The 13,719-nt window shown below is 33.7% G+C and overlaps 1 protein-coding gene across 1 annotated transcript in view; it reads left to right on the forward strand.

Moving 5' to 3' along the window:
* Window positions 1-2,329: 2,329 nt before the first annotated feature.
* LOC145245705 (zonadhesin-like) overlaps window positions 2,330-13,719 on the forward strand; it is a 116,163-nt gene continuing 104,773 nt past the window's right edge. The window contains exons 1-2 of the mRNA XM_080107244.1: window positions 2,330-2,442; window positions 10,926-11,024. The gene's annotated coding sequence lies outside the window, so the exon portion shown is untranslated. The remainder of the gene's footprint in view (window positions 2,443-10,925; window positions 11,025-13,719) is intronic.

A 13,719-nucleotide genomic window follows, 5' to 3' on the forward strand; every position in this document is an offset into this window, starting at 1 on the left:
CGGTAAAGTCGTGTAAGGGATGCGTATTGGCTGCAAAAGCGCCCCCAATAAAATTTAGCCCGTGGCCAAAAGCAGACCACCCATGGCAAAGAATACACGTAGATTACGCAGGCCGATTGGATGGAAACTATTATTTAATAGTTGTAGACTTTTTTTAAATGGCCTGGGGTATTTCGATGTAAAAGTCCAACAACGGATTTTACAATCAGTGCTCTTCACGAATTGTACGCTAGGTTTGGTGTGGTTGATTGTCTAGTGTCAGACAATGGCACACTTGAGCAGATTTTAAAGGCTTCTGCGAGGATTTCCAGGTTAACCACATAACGACGCCAACCTATCATTCCCAATCGAACGGTCAGGTAGAGAGGTTTGTAGACACGCTGAAAGGAGCTCTGAAGAAGGCTAAAGGAACGACCTCAGAATATGCGTTACAGAAGTTTTTACAAGTTTACCGAATCACGCCTAATGAAGAAGATGTCGCCTAATGAAGAAGATGTCGCCAGCAGAGTTAATGTTCGCGAGGAAAATTAGGCCGGTCGTTGAGAAACTTTTTCAAGAACAGGTGAAACTGCCAAATACTATAGTTCCTAAAAAGAGGTATTCACCTTGTGAAAAGGTATTTTCCAGGTACACAAAAATAATAGTACGATGTGGGAACTAGGAAAGGTCCAGAAAATGATCGGGCAGATGGTCTACATTATCGAAGGTCCAAAATTTACTCACAAGAAGCATTTAAACCAAATTCGGAAACGTATTACAGATAACGAAAGACAACTTCTTGCTGAACAAGAAGTGGTAATGGACTGGATATATGACACGTTCGACTTGTAACACCACAAGCAGCCGGATAACGCCGGTCCTCTAGAAAAAGGAAAATGACCGACCCGATAGAGATCAATCCCCCCAGGGAAAAGAGCTATAGGATCATCCCAGAAGAATGAAAAGCTCGGGGGAGGGGTACAAATCACCCCTATGTGAGAACTAAGTGGAATCACTCAGTCCTATGAATACCACTGGTTTCAGAGACTAAATGAAGACATTCATACCATGTTTAAACGCATACTACGAACACGTTCCTCTCATACTACTTTAGTGGCTCCTGTATTTTTTATGATAAATACATATATTTTATATACTTTACACTACTTGTGATTTCTTTCATTTATGACCCATAGCACGGGTCTACGACAGAAACCTTATTATTATTATTATTATTATTATCACGCCGAACCTTAAATTAAAACCATTAATTAAATTATTGATATTGGAATTTTATGTTTGTCTGCTTTTTTTTCTTTCGGCGATAAAACAGACGTGTTTGATTGTCTCCTTCAAATCTTTAAAACTAAAAAAACTCGTTGCTGGCTTTTATTACAAGATTACAGATTATTTTTTTCTATACAAAACAAATCTGCATAAATGAAAATAGCATCATTTTGGCTGATTTTAGCAGATATCAGAAGATTTTAGCTTTGTCGTGAAATCAATAAGGATATCTCATTTTTTTAAAAAATAAACTATTAAATGATTTAACGTTTAACAAATCTGAAAGAAAACGTTGCTCGTAATTGTTTGTAATGAAAGACATTAAGTCAATAGGTTTCCTTTTTTAATGGTTGTATCCAAATTATGTAAGAAAATCAGTTAAAATTGTCATCATGTTTCTGAATGTTTTTAGATGAAGATCGGTTATTCATATTATTTGTATCTTCGGACTACTGTTCTCATCTAGAGTGTTATTTTCACAACGTTTCGGTCGATGTAACCTCCGACCTTCTTTAGGTGTATTTTGTCGAACTCGGGAATGTTTCTGTCGAGCTCTGGAATTTAGACGGAATTTCGAACGGAACTCTTTATTTATTTCACGGGCGTAGCATGCTCTTGTTCCGTCAGCCATGACTGAATATAGATCCGAAGTAATTTGCAATTGTATTTTTCGGTCGCCCACACTGAGAATTGGACCACTGTGAATTATTTAGGACTTCTACAATTCGTGGCTAACAGAACGAGGGCATGCTACCCCGTGAAGTAAATAAACCGTTGTGAAAATGACACTCACAATGAGAACAGTAGTCCGATAAATCAAAATAATACGAATTGTTATTATGTATTGTTTTTTCTTCTCATGCAGATTTTCTTTTGCTAGATAGTTAAACACTGAAAAGTAAATATTAAAAAATACCAATAATTAAATAATAAAATGTATGCAATTAAACGAATTCAAATAAATTATTAAATATTGATTGATCTTGAGGAAACCTTCAAGAGTTGCACGATTTGGATAAATAATGTTCATCTATCTAATTGATTTGATTATATTTACAGGTTATTGTACTCATCGTGGTAAAAGACGCTGTCAGAACAGAGGTAGATGCATAATAAAATTGCACGTAAGATATTGTTATTGTAAGGGAAGATATAGTGGACCTTTTTGTGAAACGGGTATGTTCATAAATATTTTAAACACACTATGTTTAATGTTGTCTTAATATTTATGCTCTGATATAATTAATAAAATAACTAAAAATATTGACCAAAATTAAAACCATGTTCGTATCGTATAATTTTACATTTTATAAACATGAAGCGATTGTGGATTTTAACTTTAAATGATATAATGTCTAGGTATATGACGTAAATACAAATAAAGGCATTCTTTTATAGGAACAATGCAGTAAACAACGTGGCTAATTATTGGTAGCTATTTAATCTACTTTTATATATTGAAATTTATATATGTTCGACTTAGTTTCAATATCATTTTTCATTTTAATATCATTATTTATTATGCACTTTGAATGTAAATTTTCTAAAGTCCGAATATGAATAAATTAATATAAATTTTCTAAAATTTGTAATTGAAGAAATTAATATAAATTTTAAAATTTTATTATTTTACTAGTAGGCCGCCCGGCGTTGCCTGATCGTAAAATTCGCATAAATATTACATTTTAATTCGTGCAGATTTCTTATTTACTAGCGGGGGGTACCCGGCGTTGCCCGGGTGTTTAGAGGTGTGTGTGCTCGGGCGGGGTGTTAATCAAAACATAAGAATAAGCGAAGTAAATATTTAAAAAAAAAAAACTAACGTAAGGCAAACGAACGATGTTAAATATAAAAATGGGAAAAACAAAAAAAAGAAAACGTGAAAAAGAAAACAGAAAAACGAACGTTAAAACTTCTTTAAAAAATCTGAAAAATAAAAATTAAAAAAAACACGTGAAAAATTGTGAAATAAAATTAATTTTCCCTTAACATCTAATGACTGCTCAGTCGAGGAAAGGAAGCAATGTGCACCTACCTTAAGTTGCGGAAGAATTGCCCCCTTCCGCGACGTGACAGTTAACAATTGCTAGCCAGCAAAGCTTATTTAATCAAAGAATAGCTTTCCAGCACCAGCCACAAATGCATCTGAAAAAAAAAACTTGACCACTGGGCAGAATCTTCCTTTAAATAACCAAAAGGTCATGTAATTAACTGTCACCTGACCTGGGAAAAAACTTTAAAAAGGCAGAAAAGGCAAGGCAATCTCTTTTTGTTAGTAAACAAGGTAAGTGCACACCGCTCTCCCTCTCTTGAGCAATCATTAATCCCCCCTTTTTTCACAAAATAGCTTAAATAACCCCGGAGGGTACCCGGCGTTGACCGGGTGGTTTTCGGTGTGTGGGTGTTAATCAAAACATAAGAATAAGCGAAGTAAAAAATACTAGCGTAAGGCAAACGGACGATGTTAAATGTAAAAATGGGAAAAACAAAATAAGAAAACGCAAAACAGAAAAACAAACATTAAAAAAACTGAAAAATAACCCCCACCCCCACCCCACCCCCAAAAAAGCACGGGAAAATGGCTTAAATAACTCTGCTTCAATATTAAAATTTAAAAAATCGAAAAAAATAAAAGAATACATCTCACACCACGATTCGAACCCAAACCCTTCAGATAATGAGGCCGCCGGTCTAAGCAACTGAGCTAAGAGGGCGTCCAAGAAATTAGATCGGTTTTTTTTTAAGTCTTTAAACTAAATCTGATTCCAACGTCATTTGCGCATGAGTAGAACCGAACTCGTCATGAGAGGACGGTATTTGCTGACCCCTCCCCCTGTAGAAAACTGCTGATTTCAGGGTGAAGAAATAAACGTTTTTGCCCAATTTTTCGATATTTGTCGCGCGAAGGTTGGAAGTTTAAAATGATACCGATCTGGCAAAAATCCGTCACCCGTGTGGAAAGTTTTTGCGAGACCTAGAAACATACATACATACAAACAAATATACATACACACATTTTCGCTTTTATATATATAGACTAGCGAGGGGTACCCGGCGTTGCCCAGGTATTTGGAGGTGTGTGTGGAAACTCCGGGTGGGGGGGGTAAAAAAAAGTAAGTATGAGGATCGAACCCGAACCCTTGAGGCAAAGTTGTAAATTAAAGTGTGAAAAAAAAACGTGCGACGTTAATCATTGCCCCACCGCGAGATGCTAACGGAAACACGTTTGAATTTATTTGATTACTTGGATTTGGCAGGTGCCCGTTTTAATGAGTTAATGAGGTCAAGTTTGACTGCGGGATAGTATTTCATTTACTGTGGGGACGCTTCCCAAGATGTTATAGGAAAAAGACTAACCCACATGCGGCGAGCGACAAATGTTGAATATTTATCTTCCCGAAATCGAGCAAATTAAATAGACAGGCGAGCTTCGTTGTTAACTGTGAGATATTATGATTTATATGTGATATAAAAAGTTTTAAAAAGTTTTGAACCGACCGACCGCTTCTCTGAAAAAAGCCTTTTGTAGACATACACAAAAAGTGAACACACATACATACATTCATACATTTTCGCTTTTATATTTATAGATTACTATCGAGCCGATTCCCTATTGATTATTATCCAATATATGGTAATGATTTCCAAACTAATAAAAATATGACTTGGGTACCCCGTTAGAATCTAAACATGAACGTTCAGCGTTCCAAGCTTTGTTGTTATTTATCTCTCCAACGTCATTTTTGTCTGAACTATCAATAGATGGCTACAAAAGTACGAAATGTTGAAAATTAAGAGACTTTGAGCTATTAATGTTTAACTTTGAGCATGTGCAAAAGTAACAGTATGAGTAATGTTTTATTTGACTTACCCTACCAAGGCCAACTCTTCTGTTTTTAATTGAATTTCTTATTAGTATATATATATATATATATATATATATATATATACTAATAAGAAATAAGATGACTATATATATATATATATATATATATATATATATATATATATATATATATATATATAGTCATCCACAGTTCATCAGCTAGACAAGCAACTACCTCAAGCCGGGATTGAAACTCGGCTGCCCAAACGAAAGTCGGCGTTTCTAACCGTTACGCTATTCGACTGCTGCTATGCCGGGTAGTAAATTAACAATCTTTTGACATTGTCCAAACGCCTAAGCTCCATTTGTTTACATAAAGAGCATCACTTAATACGCTAATGGCCGTTTGTATATCACATGCCAATATTCTCAACCCAAGAGAGGGAGCATTATAGTCATCCACATACAGTACTGTTTCGCTGTATCACAGCTCATCAGTGCAGCTAGACAAGCGATTACACGTCTGCTAGAACGTTTTCATTTTAAATTCTACAGTGTTATGCATGGGCGTAAAAACTACGCACAAATAGAGTTTAGAGTACTAGTGAAATGAAACCAATCTTCAAATAAGAAACGATAAAAATGAATAAGTAATTAACTCTAGCTTTTCAAAGTTTTGCGTTTATAAATATACTAGACCCGACGTTGCCCGGGGTTGAATGATGATCAATGAATATTTCAGACTCCTATATTTTTATTGTCATCGAAATTCGTGAAATCGCGTGGAAAGAAGTTTCACATACCTTCATGCAGTAACTTAGTCCTAAATATATGTTATTCTACCTTGCATTCTAGAGAACCTACTGTTTCTTTTATAAAATTATTTTATATAAACTTCTTTACAGTTCACGAAAAAAAAAACATTAAGAAATTTATGTGCGGGGTTTGAACATACAGACCGCGTCATGCAAAAAAAAAAATAAATAAATAAAAAATAAAACACGTAAATTTTTAAGTTTTATAAAATTCTTTGCAGTTAATAAAAAAAAAAGAAATTTACGTGCAGACCACATCATGCAAAAAAAAAAAGAAATTAAAAAACACGCTATCAACTTATCCACGCACTGGATTAGGACAAAATTAGAAATTGTCACAATCTAGAAGGATTTCAATTCCTTTTTCCCTGACGGAAGAGTGAAAAAATTGGGTATAGTATCATTACAGATACTACATTTTAACGTTAATTTTAATTTGCAAAATAAAATAAAGCTAAATTGGAAAGAAAAAAATATTATAAAGTTAGTCAATATTAAAAGGATTTCCCCGGGTTAAAAATAATGATTCAATTGAAAAGAGAATAAACTTTTACTTTTAGAAATTCAGAAAAAAATGTGAAATAGGTGACTCAAATATGATTTTGCCCTGTTTTTGAAAAAAATCAAATATTTGTCCAAATCCAAAGTGGCCTATTTGGCGAGAAAATCTACTATGTAAGGTGTTTTGAGAATGTAATCTTGAATGACAGAATGTGAATCATGAAATCAGATTAGTCAAACAGAACATTGTTGTGTACAATGTATTTTACATTGAAGCCGATACTCCACTATTTCTTCGAATTTTTATCCATATATATTTATACATATTTATTTAAACCAGTAATATTTTGAGACGCTGTCGCTTGAGCAAAACCCCAGTGCCTCATTGATGTAGCTAGCCCCGAGAGATCCAATCCCTAGATCAAGCGAGGTGGGATTGAAACCGTCAATTAATTTCCTCCCTCAGTGCCGTCGTTAGTTTTCTTTTTTGCTCTTTCTTTCTCTTTATGCTTTCGCTAAGAACAACGACACATCAACCTGTTAGCGAATATTTTCTCTTGATAACGGCAACATTGCCAAAGTACGAAGGTAAATTATTCAGAGTTGTTCAGGTATTACAACGATCCTATCGCATTTCACATCGTGGGGAACAGTTATATAACACGAGCAAGGCACCGTGTTATCACTGTTAGAATTTTTGAAACAAAGCTTGCCAGACTATCCGTTTGTGTTGCACAGCTCCATTACTTGTTGGAGTGGCATATCAAGTATTAAGAAATGGAGGCGGCCTCGCTTGTTATTATTTGATTAAAATTTTGAATTTTATTTTCGGCACGGTTACTGAATGGGGGGTATAAAAACACCAGTTTCCAATTTCAATTGTTTTTTGTTTGTTTCTTTTAGCGTTTGGTAATTATACTTAATTAGTGGGGGAGGGTACCCGGCGTTGCCCGAGTGTTTGTAGGTGTGTGTGTTGGGTGGGGGTAGATCAAAACATGTTTGGAGGTGTAAAAGAAAAAAAGTTTTAGTAGTTAGGTGGTCTCGAACTCCGAAGCCTTGACGCGAAGGTGGAAATGAAAGGGGGAAAAGCCGACACACCTAACCATCTCGGCCATCCATGGCGTGTTAAGTTAACGTTTATAAATTGAAATTGCCAGGTGCGAGGAGTTAAGTCGCGTGATGTTTGATGGCTTTTTTATACCGTAAAAAGAAAACAACACGCGGCGTTCCTAAAATGTGGAATATTTAACTTTTTAAAATCGGGCGAATTAAATTGACAGGCGACCTCCGTTGTTAACTCGTAGATATTATGATTTAGAGGTGATAACAAAAGTTTTAAGAATGAGCGACCCACCGCTAGAACCAACCGGAAAAAAAGCCTTTTGCGGACATACACAAAAATGCACACACACACAAACACACATTTTTGCTTTTATATATATAGACTAGCAGGGGTACCCGGCGTTGCCCGGGTGTTTTGAGGTGTGTTTTGGGGTAACTCAAAACAAAAGAGCCGTTGCCCAGGTGTTTGTGTCGGGGGGGGGGTAAAAAAAGTTTGGTAGGTAAGTAGGAAGGATCGAACCCGAAGCGTTGAGGCGAAGTTGAAAAATAAAGTGTGAAAAAAAACGTGCGACGTTAACCATTGGGCTAGCAATAAGTAGTAACGGAAAGATGTTTGAATTTATTTAAGTATTAAGAATTGGCAGGTGCCCGTACTTGATGACTTAATTAGGTCAACTTTCACTGTGGGGCGTTTTTTTTTATGAAAAAGCCGAATCCATACGCGGCGATCAAAAGATGTGAAATATTTAGCTTTTCAAAGTCGGGCAAATTAAATAGACAGGCGACCCCCGTTGTTAAGTCGTAGATATTATCATTTAGACATGATATAAAAAGTTTAAGAAGGAGCGACCCCACCGAGAGGGCTGAGAAAAAACTCTTTTACGGACATACATGAGAACGCGCACACACACAAACACACAAACAAACATTTTCGAGAAGTATGAACTAATTAATTAGATTGTATTCACTGATGATTATTGTTACCCTAGCCCATGTCAGAATGGTGGTACATGAAAATCCACGGGGCACAAATATAACTGTAAATGAACACCACGATATAATGGAAAACTTTGTAAAAAAGGTACATTCACGAATATTTTAGACAAACGCACCTGTATACATTTTTAACGTTTACTATCAAAGGGGAGGACAACCTTCCCGGTCGTAAAATACGCTTGAATATATTTTAATTCATGCAGATTTTGTATTTATTATTACATAGCCATTTCTCTATTAAATATTATATTGTACGCAATATAGTAGTGATTTCAGAAATTTAAAAAAATAATGACGTTCAAAACCGAAATCAAAACGTTTAGCGCTCCAGTCACATCGATTTCCAATGTAGCTATGAAGAGATAGATATGAAAGATTTAATATTAAACGACTTCAAGGTATGAATTGAATTTGGACATGCGCAGAAAGAAGTAAAAATATGTCGGCAAGTTGAAATGAACACTTTACAATTTTCAACTTGCCGATATATGTTTTTACGCGTTATTCATCAATCAAAACAAAGATTTTACTGATTATAAACCATTTGGTGTATAACTACTAATTTCTGTTAATTTCAATGTCATGTAACCAATAGTTTAAGAGTTTATCAGTTAAATATTTATACACAGACAGACACATGTAGATCTACTGTTTTATTTATATAGATAAGATAAGGATTAATAAACTAAGTAAAATTATAAATCCAAGTTAATATAATTCTACATTTTATAAATATAAAGCAAACACAAGGATATTAAAACATATATTATATAGAAATACAGTGGATATATGTAGAAAATTGACTTAGGAATATTCTTTCAATGAATTAATGTATTAAACAATAATAATAATTGCTAATATGCATTTAATTCACTTTCCATGGGAATGGAATTTAAATAAGTTCAAATTCTATTTTATTTATTATGCATTAATTCACTTGAGTTTGAATTGAAATAAACTAATATTAATTTCCGATAATTATGAATTAGCCATTTAAAATTTCCTTACATAATGTAATGTAAGAAGATTAGATTCCTCAATAACTGCACGTTTTATAAAATAAATAATTGAATTTTATAACGTTTGCTGAAACGTAAATTATAGTGAATACTACAAAATATTTTACTAATTAAATTATGAATATTTTACTAAAATACTGAATAAATTAGGTAAGATTAATGTTTCCAAAAAGTATGATAAATTTTATATTGAATTATTTCACATGAAAATTATAAGTTTTATATAAAGATATTCCTCGTACAGAAAAAGTACATAATATTAACGACGACTGCATATATTTGTAAATCTACATAAAGGATCCCACGATTTCTTTTGTACAAATTACATTAAATATATGAAGAAATATTTCCATCGTGCGGATTTCATTGTGTAAATTACCTATAACATGAAAATAAATAAATTATCTAGAATATCTATTAATGTATAACATCCTATCAGTATTTACTTTTAATTTATTCACTAACAAGCAAAAAAATTTAATATATTTCTATATTAAAAAATCTTAATTTTAAAACTTGTCTTTCCAAGTTGAGTGAACATTCTAACAAACGACGTAAAAATGTGTAGATCCATGCAAAAAATATTTAATTAATAGTATTATTTTCAATTTAGTACGTTTGATATCTAAAACAATCAATAATTTATCTTGTGCATATGGAGGTAGGACAGTATAAAATAGGTATTTCACTAACTTATTGTACTTGTGATGTTTAAGTAAATAAACATATAAAATTAAAAATGTTTTAAAATTACAAGAAAAAAAATTATACGACAAGTCAGAAAGATAACTATTTAAATTTAACTACTAAAACCCAATTCTACTGAAACTCTAAACGCTATATAAATCTTCAGAGTTTTTGTCTGAGATAAAATTACCACGTTTGATTATTTTATCTCAACCATAAGAATATGAAAGTTTTAAAGTAAAGAGATACATGGTTTTATGGCAAATTTAAATACTACTTTTCTACACTATAACAAATCTGAATTAGCATCGTATTTACCTATTTTGACAGGTTTTGGCAAAAATTGTGATTTTAGCTTTAGTCATTAATTAAATTAGAATCTCCCATTCTTTAAATGTTCTTTATATACTTGCTTTAATTTTCAAGAAACTCGAAAGAAATCGTAATTTTTGCGATATACAACCTTTAGAGAGTAGTTTTCTCTTTACACACATATCTTTATATCCAATTTATATTTTTTTTAAATAACTAATTACTTTCAGCGTCTGTTTGGTTATTTCATACACATATTATTTTGTTGGATGAAAAAATATTAAGTAAATTATTCAAAGTTTAAAACAAACGTTTAAATAATAAAAGTCGATGCATATTGATTTAATTGATTAATAGAAATTCAAATGCTTCATTAAATATTTCATTGTACATTAATTATATATCATTACTGAATGCTTATTAATTTGATTATATTTACAGGCTATTGTATTAATAATAAAGAATGTAAAAATGGAGGTAAATGTATAAAGAGAAACTGTCGATGTCCGGGAGGATATACTGGCCCTTTTTGTGAAATAGGTACGTTCATAAATATTTTAAACAATTTATTTAATTAATAATGTGATCTAATAACATTTGCTGCGGATAACTTCTGTCGAATATGGAAGAATCTTTTATCATTTTCAGAACAGTATGTAACAGGAATGTAGAGTTCAATCACGAATTGGTTAAAAATAAAACAACGTTTGTGTGAAAAATAATTTAAAATGTATGGTTAAATGATTATATGCCTAGGTTCGCACAAAAATGTATCATATAAAAATATCCAACTTTAAATATTAACTTAAAAGCAATCAGCAATTAATTAGAAGAGTTTGTATGACATAAACAGAAACATTTGAAGAAGATTTTGACACTGAGATTATTTGCAAGCTTAACATTTAATATAATGAAATATCCAGAATATCGATCGGAAACAGATATTTTTCTAATAATCTACTTTTTTCTAATTTTTTTTTTTTTTGCTTGGATAAATTAAAAATGAATCTGGATTATTTGATTATATAATAATCAAATAATAGAAAATGGAAAGATGCGGTATATAATGATTAAATAATAGAGACAACTGAATAATAATTATTTTATTGCATTATGATGTAATAATTGATTGATGAAATTGAACGGTAATTATTTTTTTTGCATAAAACTGAGTTATAACTACAAAGTATATACACAAGGATGCATTTAATATATTAGGGACACAGCCATATTGATGTATACATAGATAAATATATATATTCAATTAAACTAAATATTTAATTGAAAAACGTAATTATTGTGTCCCTTAGTATAAAACAATTATAATTATCATCATCATCATGACGGGCTCCTTGCCCGGACCAATGTGACTCTTCCTTTCCAGAGTTTCCTGTCTTCCATCAGTGGCCTCAGATCTTCAGGTTCATAGTTGGTGTCGTGTGCTATTTGTTGGATGTACGTGGATCTAGGTCGTCCTCTGCTTGCGCGTCCGTGTATGGAGTCCATAGCAATACATCACTCACCAATTCATGCTTGCTCCTCAGACAATAACCGGTAAATCGTAGGCGTCTCTCTCTGATGGTATTAGATATGGCAGGTAGATTGCCATAAAGTTGCTGCTTCGTGGGATGATTTTGCCAATATATATTTAATATTGTTCTTAGCATACGGGTGTATGTGCCGTCTGGTTTTCTTTCCAATTTCCGCACTGAGGTTCTACAAGGAGATACTCTTGCCCCTTTTCTTTTCACTGTCTTTCTTCACTTTGTACTTCGCACCTCTGTTGATATACACAACATGCTAGGCTTCACCCGAAATGAATCCAGAAACAAACGTCATCAATCAGCACACATAACTGATGCAGATTACGCAGACGATATTGCTTTGTTCGCGAACAACACTGCTGATGCGCAAACACTTACGTAAGCTAGAAAAGTCTGCAAATGACATTAGTCTCCACATAAATGCAGATAAGACAAAGTTATGACTTTCAATGTGAAGGGAGAGATCAGGGCTTTGGTTGGATCAACACTGAAAGAAGTCGCTGAATTTACGTATCTGGGCAGCAACATAGTTTCCACAGAGAGAGATATCGGAATTCGCATCTCAAAAGCATGGACCGCATTGGATGGGTTACATTCAGTATGGACTTCGAGACTGGCTGACAAACTGAAAAGGCAGTTCTCCAGGGCAGTGGTAGAGTCTGTCCTTGTTTACGGTGCTACAACCTGGACACTCACCAAAAGATTGGAAAGAAAACTAGACGGCACATACACCCGTATACTAAGAATTATAATTATAGTGTTACTTAATATAAAATGATTAACATATTGATTTTTATAACCTTTCCTGGGGCCACAATCCTAATTGATGAAAAGTCAGCTGATCGTTTACTTGTGTTGCATGTCTGGTATTCTGCATAACCTCTTGTTCAGCTCCCCCTTACCAAAATTGAAACTATTTTTAAAAAATGATGACAGTACAATAAAAAAAACTAAGCTTAAACCAGGCTTAGGTTCAAACAAATTCAACTTGCCTCCTCCATTGAGGCTTGCATTCACGAACATCCGTGGGCTTAGAACTAATGATGTTGAAGCATTTCTCCTAACAAATACCCCGGATATCCTAGCACTAAGTGAGACTAACCTACACTTCTCCATCTCCTCTAACTACTTTAATATGATATACGGCATAATCATGTTGACACACCGGTTCCCGTCAGATCACCGAAGTTACGCAACGTTGATCCTGGTCATTACTAAAATGAGTAACCAATTTGGGAAGTCAAGGTGCTGTATGTAGGAGAACGTCGACACCTCCCTGCAAAAAGTTGCAAAAACCTAAAGTCATCATCTCCCCTAATGGGGATATGCATGCGACTGGAGACCGCTTGTGAATTTCATACTCCCATGAAACTTCCTCCTTCGCACAAGTGCATGTATTTGGTGACTTTAATGTCCACCACAAAAACTGGCTTGGATTCTCTACTCACACAGACGCAGCGGGCAGAACAACACATAGCTTCTCTATATCTCACTCCCTATCAAAAATGGTTACGTTTCCAACCCGTTTCCCTGACCAGCAAGAACAACACCCTTCACTTGTAGATCTGTTCATGACCACAGTTCTCGATGATTGTATAACGAATGCGAACAGCCCACTCGGGAACGCTGATCATGGAGTGATAATGATCGAAATTGCCCTAAACTCTAGAGCCAAAACTGAAGCGCCATTG

The sequence above is a fragment of the Euprymna scolopes genome, chromosome 23, assembly GCF_053919585.1.
Source record: "Euprymna scolopes isolate OS-2025 chromosome 23, ASM5391958v1, whole genome shotgun sequence".
NCBI lineage: Eukaryota > Metazoa > Mollusca > Cephalopoda > Sepiida > Sepiolidae > Euprymna > Euprymna scolopes.